The sequence below is a fragment of the Sapajus apella genome, unplaced genomic scaffold, assembly GCF_009761245.1.
Source record: "Sapajus apella isolate SASKATOON/1434 unplaced genomic scaffold, GSC_monkey_1.0 scaffold2, whole genome shotgun sequence".
Lineage (NCBI taxonomy): Eukaryota > Metazoa > Chordata > Mammalia > Primates > Cebidae > Sapajus > Sapajus apella.
In genome coordinates this window covers 53,328,878-53,341,229 of record NW_022436942.1, presented here as the reverse complement: position 1 = coordinate 53,341,229, position 12,352 = coordinate 53,328,878, and the positions used below count along the sequence as shown (strand labels likewise).

General features: G+C 42.3%; 1 protein-coding gene and 1 long non-coding RNA gene across 4 annotated transcripts in view; both read left to right on the top strand.

Moving 5' to 3' along the window:
* Positions 1-12,352, top strand: part of TMCC3 (transmembrane and coiled-coil domain family 3) — a 373,454-nt gene that overhangs the window by 114,862 nt on the left and 246,240 nt on the right. The window lies entirely within an intron of this gene.
* LOC116564810 lies at positions 4,589-12,060 on the top strand. The gene is made up of 2 exons (XR_004275108.1): positions 4,589-6,673; positions 11,754-12,060. It is a non-coding gene; the product is annotated as an uncharacterized LOC116564810 (long non-coding RNA).

The window sequence follows — 12,352 nt, the reverse complement described above, 5'->3', positions numbered from 1 at the left end:
ATATTATACATATATATATATAAAATACATATATATATATATGATGGAATACTTTCAGCCATGAAAGGAATGAATTAACGGCATTCACAGCAACCTGGCTGAGATTGGAGACCATTATTCTAAGTGAAGTAACTCAGGAATGGAAAATCAAACAGTGTATGTTCTCACTCATAAGCTATGAAGATACAAAGGCATAAGAATGACACTGGAGTTTGGGGACTCGGGGGAAAGGAAAGGGTGGGAAGGGGGTGAAGAATAAAAGACTTCAAACTGGGTCCAGTATATACTGTTCTGGTGATGGGTGCACCAAAATCTCACGAATCACCACTAAGGAACTTATTCATGTAACCAAATACCACCTGTTCCCCAAAAACCTGTGGAAATAATTTTTTTTTTTAAAAAAGCCCTTTTCCATTGTGCCACTGGTATTTGTAATGGACACTTTAATCATTTCATCTAGCTTGTTTGTCAATAAAATATTCTTTGTGTTCCCTGGTGTTCTGCTCAGGAAAAAAAAAAGAAAGCTCTCTATCCCTCCAACTTTCTGTTTGGCCAAAGTAAGCAAGTTAGAGCAGATATTTAGTGAAAATTCGGTTTTTCACAGATGCTCTCCTTTAAAAGAATGCACTTCTCTTCAGATACGTTCTCTTCAGAATGCGACAGCTGCTTCCCACTCTTGAGGATCCCTGGAATCCCCTTCTCTGCTGTGTCCTGTGTCTCTGAACACCATCCTTCAGCTATGGTTGTACTTTTACTGTTTGCTCGCATGCCCCTCAACTCTTCTCCCTTCCCTCCAAGTTGAAACACCCCACATTTGTTTCTTCTTCAAAGTCTTCCTTCAACCCTGTCTCTTGGACTCATGTGACTCCTGTATTACAGCAGTACTAAGCTGTTTTGAACAGATGCCTTCTCTAAAACCTCTGTCCTTTTGTACCCATAACTTTCCAGTTAGTAAACTCTTTTAAAAATTATTATTATTGTTATTATTATTTGAGTCAAAATCTCCCTCTGCCACCCAGGCTGGAGTGCAATGGCGTGATCTTGGCTCACTGCAACCTCTGCCTCCTGGGTTCAAATGAATCTCCTGCCTCAGCCTTCCAAGGAGTTGGGATTACAGGCACCCACCATCATGCCTGGATAAGTTTTTGTATTTTTAGTAGAGATGGAGTTTCACCATGTTGGCCAGGCTGGTCTTGAACTCCTGACATCAGATGATCCACCTGCCTGGGCCTCCCAAAGTGCTGGGATTACAGGCGTAAGCCACCACACCCAGCTAATTTTTGTATTTTTAGCAGAGACAGGGTTTCACCATGTTGGCCAGGCTGGTCTCGGACTCCTGACCTCATGATCCCAAAGTGCTGGGATTACAGGCATGAGCCACCGTGCCTGGCCAAAAAAGATTATTTTTTAAATATAAAAGGAGTATATTCTCATTGTAAAAAATGTGAATATAGAGTAAATAAGAAAATGAAATTGCTTTTCCCCACCCCTACCCTACCAGCTCTAATATCCCTTAAGTGCTAATCATTTGTTGTTTATCTTCTCAGGCTTTTTCTATTTATATGCAAACACTTTCATGTGTAAAAAATATGTAAAATTATTTATATAAAAACAAGGATATACTATTCTCTAACTTACCTTTTAAAACTTAATAGGCTATATATAAATGATATATTTTTTCATGGCTCTATTGTTCTAGCATATGGCTATAAGTTATTTAAACAATGTCCTATTGCCGCACATTTATTTCCAGTGTTTTCTTATTACATACAGTGACGCGATAAACTTATTTTTACGAAGATCTTTTGGTGTGTTTTCTAGCATTCTTCTCAGCTGAAATGCCAGAAGAGGAACATCTGGCTCAAGGAGTGTGCACATTTGAAATTCTGAGAAATATTGCTGGTTTGCCCTCTAGAGAAACTGCACTTACACTCCTGCTGGCAAACCCGTCAGTCTCCAGGTCTCAGCTGAGTGTCACCTTCTCAGGGAAACCTGCCTTGTCGCCTTTCCCCCTAGGCAGTATGGAAGCCCTTCCTTTCTTCTAAAGGAAGAATACTCCCTTCAAAACACTCTGATCTTCCTGAATTTTGGTACTCATCCCACTATTTGAATATTTATTATATAATGTTTCCACCACTAGACTTTGAGTTCTTTGTTTCTCCTTTTACATTTTTTGTTCCTGATTTCAAAAGTAACACATGTTCACTGTGTATAATTCCAGCATGGTGAAACTACCTTACTTTCCGGAAGTGTCTATTTTGGGTAGTCGCCCTCTCTGTCACCCTGTGTACCCCTCTCTCATTAGCACTTCCAGCATAGACCATTAAAAAACACATATATACATCTGTCTCACCCACAGGCCTGAGTTCCTGGTGGGAAGGGCTCATGTCTTTTGTTTTTCTACTTTTTTTTTTAAGAGACAGGGTCTCACTGTAGCCCAGGCTGGCATGCAGTGGTACAATCACGGTTCACTGCAGCCTCCAACTTTGGGGCTCCAGAGATCCTCCCATCTCAGCCTCCTGTGCAGCCGGGACTACGGGCATGCACCACTATGCCCAGCTAAATTAAAAAAAATTTTTTTTTTGTAGAGACAAGGTCTTGCTCTGTTGCCAAGGCTGGTCTCGAACTCCTGGGCTCAAGCCATCCTTACACCTTGGCCTCCCAAAGTGCTGGGCTTACAGGTGTGAGCCACTGTGCCCAACCTATGTCTTTTTATTATTTTTGTGCCCTAGCACTTAATATGGTAGCTGGTACCTTGGACATGCTCAGTAAATGTCACTTCAATGAATGGGAAATAAGCCTCTCCTTAGAAAATATGCTAAGTGACATAAGCACCTGTAATAGGTACTCACGTGATTTATGGATTATTTTTGCTTAGCTTTCTTTAAAAAGAGGTGGCTTTGCACAGCCTCCCACACTGCCCTGAACAGAAACTCTAATGCTGATAAAATTTACCATCTTCTAAATGATTTGGTTCCATAGCCATTAGGGACTGCTTAGTTCCTCTAACAAAGCAAATGCAGGAGCCTGGAAAGCAGTTATTAGCTGAGGTAGATTGGTTTATCGATGTGATTTGTTGCTATGTGTGTTTATTATCCACTGGCTCTGTGCTCATGAAGTCAATAACTCCCGCATTTGCTGAGCCAGGCAATCTGGTGAAATCAGAAGTGAAGCCATTCACTGTTCACCTCCCAAATCTAGCAACACCCACAACAATAGCTACCACAGATTGAGTACCACCGTGTATTAGATGTTTTACATGTCATTTAATCCCCATAAAAACCCTATGACGAAAATATTGTTTTTCTCTAGGTTGGAGATGAGATTCAGCCACAGTGAAGTAAACTTTCCAAGGTTACACATCTATTAATGGTATTGCCTGGCTTTGAATCCAGGCTTTTTTGGCTAAAAACCATCTGTACTTCCTTTTATTTTTATTTTTTTTAATTTTATATTTCCATAGGTTATTGGGGAACTGGTGGTTTTGGTTACATGAGTAAGTTCTTTAGTGGGGATTAATCCATCACCCAAGCAGTATATACTGCATCCAATTTGTAGTCTTTTACCCTCACATCCTTCCCACCCTTTCCTCCTGAGTCCTCAAAGTCTATTGTGTCTTTCTTATGCCTTTGCATCCTCATAGCTTAGCTCCCACTTCTGAGTGAGAACATCCAATATTTGGTTTTCCATTCCTGAATTACGTCACTTAGAATATTAGTCTCCAATCCCATCCAGGTTGCTGCAACTGCCATTAATTTATTCCTTTTTATGGCTGAGTAGTATTCCGTTGTGTATTCCCTTTTAAATCTTCCTTTCTTATCCTTTAACCTGCTGAATGGGCCTTCTATTATGGAACAAGAAAAGTAGATCATTTGATGAGAAATCTTAGAGTCTTTTCTCCTGTTCATTGAAAACACTATTCAAATCTCCAAGAAAACGTATCATCTTCACTTAACTTTGTTTTATTCTCCCCTCCAAAATTGTACATCTGTAGAGATGAAAGAGATCAAGTTTACCAGTTCACATTCTCCTGGAGGGGGAGCCGATGACTGTATTAGCAATGAAATTCATTGACCATCACAGTAGAAAGGCTTCCAGATTCACTCCACGAATGAAAAGTCTGGAGTTGCTTTGGATTTATCTGGGTGCAGAGGCAGCGTTTAATAGAACTAAACACAATAGGTAAATTATAATTTAGAATTAGAAACATAAGAATAGTCTAGTTCATGGACCCCATGAGGACATGTATATCATAGATTTCCCCAAAGCCATCTTCCCACCTGGAGGCTAAAGAGATCTGGTAGGTTTCTTTTTTATTTTTATTAATTTTATTTTTTCCAAGACAGAGTCTTGCTCTGTCCCAGACTGGAGTGCAGTGGTGCCATCTCGGCTCACTGCAACCTCTGCCTCCCTGGTTCAAGCAATTCTCCTGCCTCAGCCTCCCTAGTAGCTGGGACTACAGAAGTGTGCCACTATGCCTGGCTAATTTTTATATTTTTAATAGAGACAGGGTTTCACCTTGTGGGCCAGACTGGTCTCAAACTCCTGACCTTGTGATCCGCCTGCATTGACCTCCCAAAGTGTTGGAATTACAAGCATGAGCCACCACGCCTGGCCTTCCTTTTTCAAAAAAAATTCATTCTGTTCCAGGTGGTCAAACATTTCTTTTGTTTTTACTGACCTATGGAAAAGGAGATGTGTGTCCACAATTCTGCCTACCCCAAGTTTTCGAGGAAACTCTTTGCTTATTATACTTTATGTTATATAATGCCTCCAGTGGGACTTGGGGTTAGCACTTTGCAATGAGACATGTTAATGTGTCTTCAGTAAGACATGATTATTCATATGAGATGGGGATAAGTAAAGATTATAATAACTTCATGTCATTTCAGGTCAGATTTTTGCTTCTAAATGATTAGAAGGAAAAAAGAATTTCTGTTTTTAGAACGTTTTGGATTTCAGAATTGCAGCTAAAGGACTGCGGACCCATAATTTTCTCCTGTTTTGCACTGATAGTAGTTTAACTTGTGGACCATCCAAAATATGTTTGAGAGAGGACCCTTATGGCCTCTTTTGTTTAGAAAACAAAATAAACTTTGTTTCCACCAAAATGCTTGCCTCCCTGACATGTAGGGGCTGCTGTGGCACCATTCACGTGTGTGTCCCCTTGAGAGCCTAGCTCTAAGCTTGACAGTTCTCAGGAGTGGGGAGTTCTCTCTGTACGCTCTTTCCCTCACCCAACCAGTCCCTTCAGCTGCATCGCATTTCTCCTCTTCTACGGGATCTGGAGAGTTGCTGGCTTCCGTCATTGTGTGGGGACCGACATTGTGTGGGGACCGTCACAGGTTGCACTGTTCAACAGGCAGTTTTTCTGGACACCACACACTCCCCAAGCCTTTGTTTCTTGATTTTGGGAGCATTCTCCATGGAAACCACTTTGGCTCATCTCATCCCATTCCCAGGTGGTCTCCGAGGCTTTGCCCACACAGTGCCACAATGAAAAATGCAGCCTGGCTCACCCATTAGTGTTTCACGTTTTCATCGCCTATTTGTCTCGTGGTACAATCCCACGGAATCTTCTGCAGAGGGTGGTGTTGCGCCATTCCTTCTGACCCAAGTATTGGCTCTTACTCTGCTCAGTGTGAGACACACTTTTCACGCTCACAGTGATGCCTCACTTCATCCAAAGCCACTCTGCGATTAGGTGAGTCTCAGGCCAGATGGTTTGACCAACTTCAATTTCTGCTCCCACTTTGACTCCTTTAGGCCCCTTATGTTCCTTTTAGCTGTTGTTTCTCTGGATTATGAAGTACATCAAGCAGTGTGTATCTTTGGCAACTGTTTATACCGGTAAGTGTCTGGCTGTTGGTGATGGTGGCTGTAGTTTGGCAGTGCTACCAGCTTCTCCCAGCACCTGGCTTATCAGAGTGCAGGATTCATGCCATGTGGCTTGAATCATGCCATGTGGCCAAGAGTCTTCAGTCAGCCTAGTGACTTAAGTTGCCAGGGAAACTGTGTCTAGTGAGACCTCAAGATTTACAACTCGTTCCTAGGCTACAAGGTTTTCTCCAGAATTTTCGCTGACACAGTTTACTCCCATAATCTCCCAGCCCTGTGGGGTGTATAAATCTTTCAGCTTCTCTGCAGAATTCACTTTACTGCATGCAAGGCCTAGAATAGGGGTCAAGAGAAGTTTGGCTTCAGGGAGTTTATGAACTTGGACATTTGTACGCACTACTTTGTGTGGATGTATGTATGGGCCTTTTTTTTTTTTTTGTGGGAAGAGCCTTGCACCAGGTGCTCAGCAGCATTTTCTAAAACAACGTAGCCTTGGGAAATCTATTTAGTCACCTGAGCCTCTGGCAAGCAAGAATAACACTAGATTCCATCCCATTCATTTGTAATGAGGATAAAATGAGAAGTGCATGTAAACTGTCTAGTACAGTGTCCCTGAGTATTCACAAATGTTAGCTATCATTTGTTCGACTCTGTGAGCCTCAAAGGGCTAAGATGATGTGACTGCCCTTTGGTCCTTAGGATTAGGTGGCAGATATATAATTTGTACTAATTATCTTTATGCTTTACAGGGAATCTTGACAGTACCGCCTGGTGTGATCTCCTTAACATCCTTGTTGGTGGGTGGGCAAGGGTGCATGACTATCCTCTTTTACAAGTGAGGAAACTGAGGCTCCCCATGATCACCTAGCTAATAAGGTTCACAAAAATAGGTTCCACTCACAGTCTGGTGGAACAAACAGATCCTAAGAAAAGCAATTACTGACTGTGATGAGCTCCATCACCCTTGAAGTATAGGATGGTAAGGCATCTCCGAGGGTCAGGGCAGGCTTCCTGGGGTAATGACACATAATCTGATCCCTGAAACATAGGTAGAAATAGGCCAGGCAAATGAGTGGTCTTTGAGAGTGGTACATGTAGAAGGAACAGCATGTACTGATGCCTCAGGGGCCCCGCAGCAAGAGGGAGTGTGAGATGAGGCCAAGGGGAAGTTTCTTTTAACCCCTAAAAATAGGAGATGAGTGAGAAAAGATAAAGGAAAGTAAGCTGGGCAGTGTGGCTCGCGCCTGGAATCCCAGCACTTTGGGAGGCGAAGGCGGGTGGATCACCTCAGGTCAGGAATTCGAGACCAGCCTGGGCAACATGGTGAAACCCCGTCTCTACTAAAAATACAAAAATTAGCTGGGTATGGTGGTGGGCACCTGTAGTCCCAGCTACTCGGGAGGCTGAGACAGGAGAATTGCTAACCTGGGAGGTGGAGGTTGTAGTGAGCTGAGATCATGCCACTGCATTCCAGCCTGAGTGACAGAGCAAGACTCCATCTCAAAGAAAAAAAAAAAAAAAGGAAAGGAATAGAGCAGACAAGTGACTTAAGTTTGGCTATGTTGGCACACCTGCAAACGTGCAGCCATTTAAAATAATTCTGAGGAAGACTAACAACACAGGCCTGTGTTTGCTGAGTTAAGTGAGGAAGAACTGCCTGCATATCAATTGCAGCTGTGTAAAAACTCATCCTCCAATGACAGGCTTATGTGGAAGAAGCAAAGTAACTCTTGTGGTAAGGTGATAGATTCTAAAATGTATTTTAGGGTCTTATTTTGTAAGTTTTACTTTAGTTGCTTGTTGTTTACAGTGCATTGCCTGGGAGGTCAGGATCCAGTGTTGAGCCCCCAGCCTCTTGAGTTCCGATGAACACATATGATTCATTAATTCCTTAGTTCGTTTCAAGCTTGCCCCGTTGAAGGCACTGTGCTTGATCCAGCAAGGATCAGTTGTGTCTGTGTGTCCATTGCTGACTGGGTCATCTTTCAGAGAGCCCAGCCACTCTGACTCCCCTGAGACCCATCACTCCATGACTACATAAAAACACTTCCTCCTCACTTGTTCTCAGAGACACCTCTAATTAATACTTGTGTTCATGTGAAGAGAAGGAAAAGACAGTACCAGTTGGTGAACATGGCACCTTCCAGGATCTAGAAGGCAGTAAGCAGGGAAATTAAGTAACCGTAGAAGTGACAAGCAAAACAACTGTGTGTCAGGCAGACATGTCCGTTTGACCTGGCTTATTACTGTTTAGAGTCTGGTGCTTTTGCAAAATTGCCTGGTGTCTTCTTAGCGTTGCACAGGGATCAAAGGCTTTGTTTGCTCTGAATGTGTTTTTAAGCAGTTAGTTGGAAATCTTCCTTTTTGTGCAGGTCAATGAGAAGAAAGGGGCAAGCTGCCATTAGATTGGGCCTCAGCAAGCAGCCTTAACCTGTTACTGTTCTCAGCATGTGTACTGTGCAATTCCAGGGTTCTGAAGGCAGTCTCGGCACGCAGGAACAGTTAAACATTTTGTCAACATGTCTGATTTTTGCTTTAAAATGCTCCAATACACATACATGGTGTTAAGAGAAGAGATGAAATAAGAAGGGTGATGGACACATGAGTTCATTGTACCATTCCCTTTACCTTGTTTGCTTGAAAATCATCATAAGAAAAAAATTAAAATATCATCAGACTGATAAGAACAAAATACCAGAAATAAGTGTGCGGAGCCCCGTGTGACAGTAACCCCTCTCATCCCTTTGGAGACAGCCAGCCTCAGACGCTGGGCCCTCCCTCCACTGGACCCTTGACCTCAGTGGAGTGGGAGTTGATGAGCCAGGGAAGGAGAGGTGACAGTTGCCTAGGGACTCTGGACTCTCTACCACTCTCTGAAGTGTGATTTCAAGAGCTGCAGACTTCCCAAGCCCCCGGGGCAGTTAGTTCATCCTTTGCTTGCCATGATAATCTCTGAGTGTGTGTGTGGTTAGAGATTAGGAAATTGTCAGTCCGTGCATTCAGTGTGGACCAAGCACTGTTCTAGATGCTGAGGATACAGCAGTGAGGTTTCTGCTCAGGTTGAGGGTACGTTCCACTGGGTGAGCCTGACGATCCACATGGACCCTTGTCAGTGAGCAAGACCATTTCAGTGCCGTGAAGAAAATCACACAGGATGAGATGAAGGTCAGGGAAGCCGTGAAAGCTACTTTAGGTCAGGTGATTGGAGGAAAGCCCTCTGAAGACGTGCTATTTGGGCTGATTCACAAAGGATGAGAAAGATGGAGCTGCTGTGCCTAGAGGGACAGCTTTCCACTCACAACCGCAGAGCCAGGAAGCAACCGTGGCAAGGTGGAAACCAGAATGCGAGTGCAGGAAAGGTGAGTGTGTGGACCTTGATTCTGGTGGCTTTCTTCCTTTTCTTTCTTTTTTTCCTTTTTGAGACGGAGTTTCGCTCTTATTACCCAGGCTGGAGTGCAGTGGCGTGAACTCGGCTCACAGCAACCTCTGTCTCCCAGTTTCAAGCAATTCTTCTGCCTCAGTCTCCCGAGTAGCTGGGATTATAGGCATGCACCATCACGCTTGGCTAATTTTGTATTTTTAGTAGAGACGGGATTTCTCCATGTTGGTCAAGCTGATCTTGAACTCCCAATCACAGGTGATCTGTCTGCCTCAGCCTCCCAAAGTGCTGAGATTACAGGCGTGAGCCACTGTGCCCGGCCCTTTCTTCCTTTTCTTTACTCCCTTCTCTCCTTATTCATTTTAAAATTTGTTTCTTCCCAGAAATCTGTCTCTCTGGGTTCCATTTTCCAGTCATTTGTAGCTCCCCTCCCAGCCCACACAGATGTTCTGTATTGACTTTTGGTTGAGAAGCCCCGTGCTGCTGAAATGAGACCAGGCTGATAATAATGGGAAGATTTGTTTGAATTAGAGTTGTAACACACTGCCAAGCCATGCTTTCTTTGCTTTGGAAAAGAATCTGAAGTCAGCCGAAAGCCAGTTAAAACCCACATCCAAATCTTCTACTATTTTTCACAAGTTGGATCAGAGATGTTTAGTTATAAAAGGAACCTTAGAAATTATGTAGTAATGAGGTATTGTTTTTGGCTCATCTGCTCGTTAATTTTTATAAAATGGCATTCCTTGTATGAGGGAGAGAATGAGAAGAGTACAAGTTGGTATTGGCCTTAAAAAATATACATGCCCTTTGATCAAGAAATTCCATCTCTAGGAGTTTATTCTAAGAAAACAATCATGGACAATAATTGCAAAGATTTGTCTACAGGAATCTTTTACCAGTGTATATAACAGTTAAATGGAAAGTGATGTAAAAGTTGAACAGTAGAAAACTGGTTAAATGAATTGTGGTACATCGCTTTGATAGAGTACTCTGTAGCCATTTAAAATGATATTGTAAACTTAATGGACTGGAAAGCTGTTTACATTTTATGTCAGGAATACATTTGGCTACAGCTAGTAAAAAAAAAAATTCATTGGCTGATATAAATAGGGATTTATTTTTCTCCTATAACAGGAAGACTAACGTAGGCAGCTTCTGGGGTTGGTTCAGTTGGTTCAGCAACATCAGGACCAGCATCTCTGCCATTCCCATGAAATTTCTAATGCTTGACACCTCATGGTCACGAGGGGCCTGCTGCAGCTACCAACGTCCAGTTCACTGCCAAAGTAGAGAGGGAGGTAGGCGGTGGCAACTTCGGCTTCTCTCCCTTTTCTCAGGAAAGCAAAAACTTGTTTTGAGAGCTGCCTAGCTGACATGTCTTCATATCTTATCAGCTAAAGCCATGTCACATGGCCACAGCTGGTTGCAAGGGATGTTAATAAAGTTAGTATATAGCTTTTCACAACTGTAGAGCATAGGCAGGCAAGGGAGATGAGGGTTGGACACGAGTGTTGAGTCAGCTGACCCTCAGGGTCTGCCATCCAGTGTTAAGTGAAGAATGTAGTTTGTGATCCCATTAAAGTATATAAAGTACAAATGGGTAATTATGCGAATTTTTTAAAACTAGAAGGAAATACTCTAAAATTTTATTCCTGATTATCCATTTTCTTGTTTTTTATTTTCAGTGTTTTATATAATACAGAGTTAAAATGACTCTCTAACTCCCTATTGACCTCCTTAAAATCCCTGAAGCTCTGGGTGATGGAATTATGAGTGAGATTATAGGATTATTTCTCCTTTACTTAAAAAAAATTCTATAGAGTGAGCTATTTTTGTTTTTTGTTGCTGTAGCACAGACTGGGTAATTTATAAAGAAATAATGAAGTATATTTAGCTCACCGTTTTGCCGTCTGGGAAGTCCAACAACATGGCACTGGCGTCTGGTGAGGGCCTTCCTGTTGTGTCGTAACATGGGCAACAGCAAGAGAGCCAGAGAAAGCCCACACTGATAACACATTCACTCTCACAGTAACAAACCCACTCCCTTGATAGCAACATTAATTCATTCTTGAAGTCAGAGCTGCCATTAATCCATTCACCAGGGCAGAGGCATTAAGTTGCCAATACATGGCAAAAGGAATTTTTGAGGCACACATTCAACCCATAGCACGAGCACGTCACTTTTATTTTAAAAAACAATGAAAGATGGTTTTATTAAATGTTACCTCAAGACATACAAAAAGATATTTAAAATTTTTATTTTGCTCACCTTTCTATTTCACACATAATTGAGAATCAAGTGAGAAGGAACTTGTCCCAAGTCCCATATCCAGTGAGAGGCAGAGCTTGGCCAGGGCCCAGGTGTCCCAGTTCCCAGTAAAAAAAATCCTGCTATACTTTTTCTTTTTTTAAAAAAATACCATTTCTTTACTTTGGGACCCATTCCAAATTGAGCATGGCCTTTTAAATACTCCTAACCAACCACATCCTAACTTCCTCCTTTTCCTTCTGTGTTGTGCTTGGCATTCCCTGACAGATGATAAATGTCTTCTGCCATTTAGACTACTGACACCTAAGGTATATTTGCTGTGAAACTGTCAGAATCAAAATGGAGTCATTTATGTCAAAACTCTGAAAAATGGAGCCAGGGAAGGCCATGAATGAAGGCTTCTCATGCATGAGAACTGTCACAGAAGACTGCAAAAACACAACCAAGTCCCTTGCAACTTGACACATACAAAAAGTGCTTCTGTGAGGACATCTGCCCAGCAACTGCCGGTCCAGCCTTGGACTGATGCCACCTTTGTTAATGATCCTTGTAGCCAATTGTCTCAAAAAAAAAATTATGGAATCTTCCTCATTTTTCCTTTAAAAACCCTTGTCTTCCTTTGACTTTCCTGAATATATCCATGCATATTCCCATTGCAGTGCAACTCCCAAATAAGTATTATTTTCTTTGAAAGAGCCTCCCTCTTTGTGTGTTATTTAGGTTGACAGTTCATTGGATGCTCAGTCAGTCAGTCACTTGTTAGTTGGTTATTGAACATTTATTGTCAGGCACTGTTTTAGGTACTAGGAATATAACGGTGAACAAGGCATCATCCCTGACTTTAAGAAGTTCACGTAGGCTCAGGA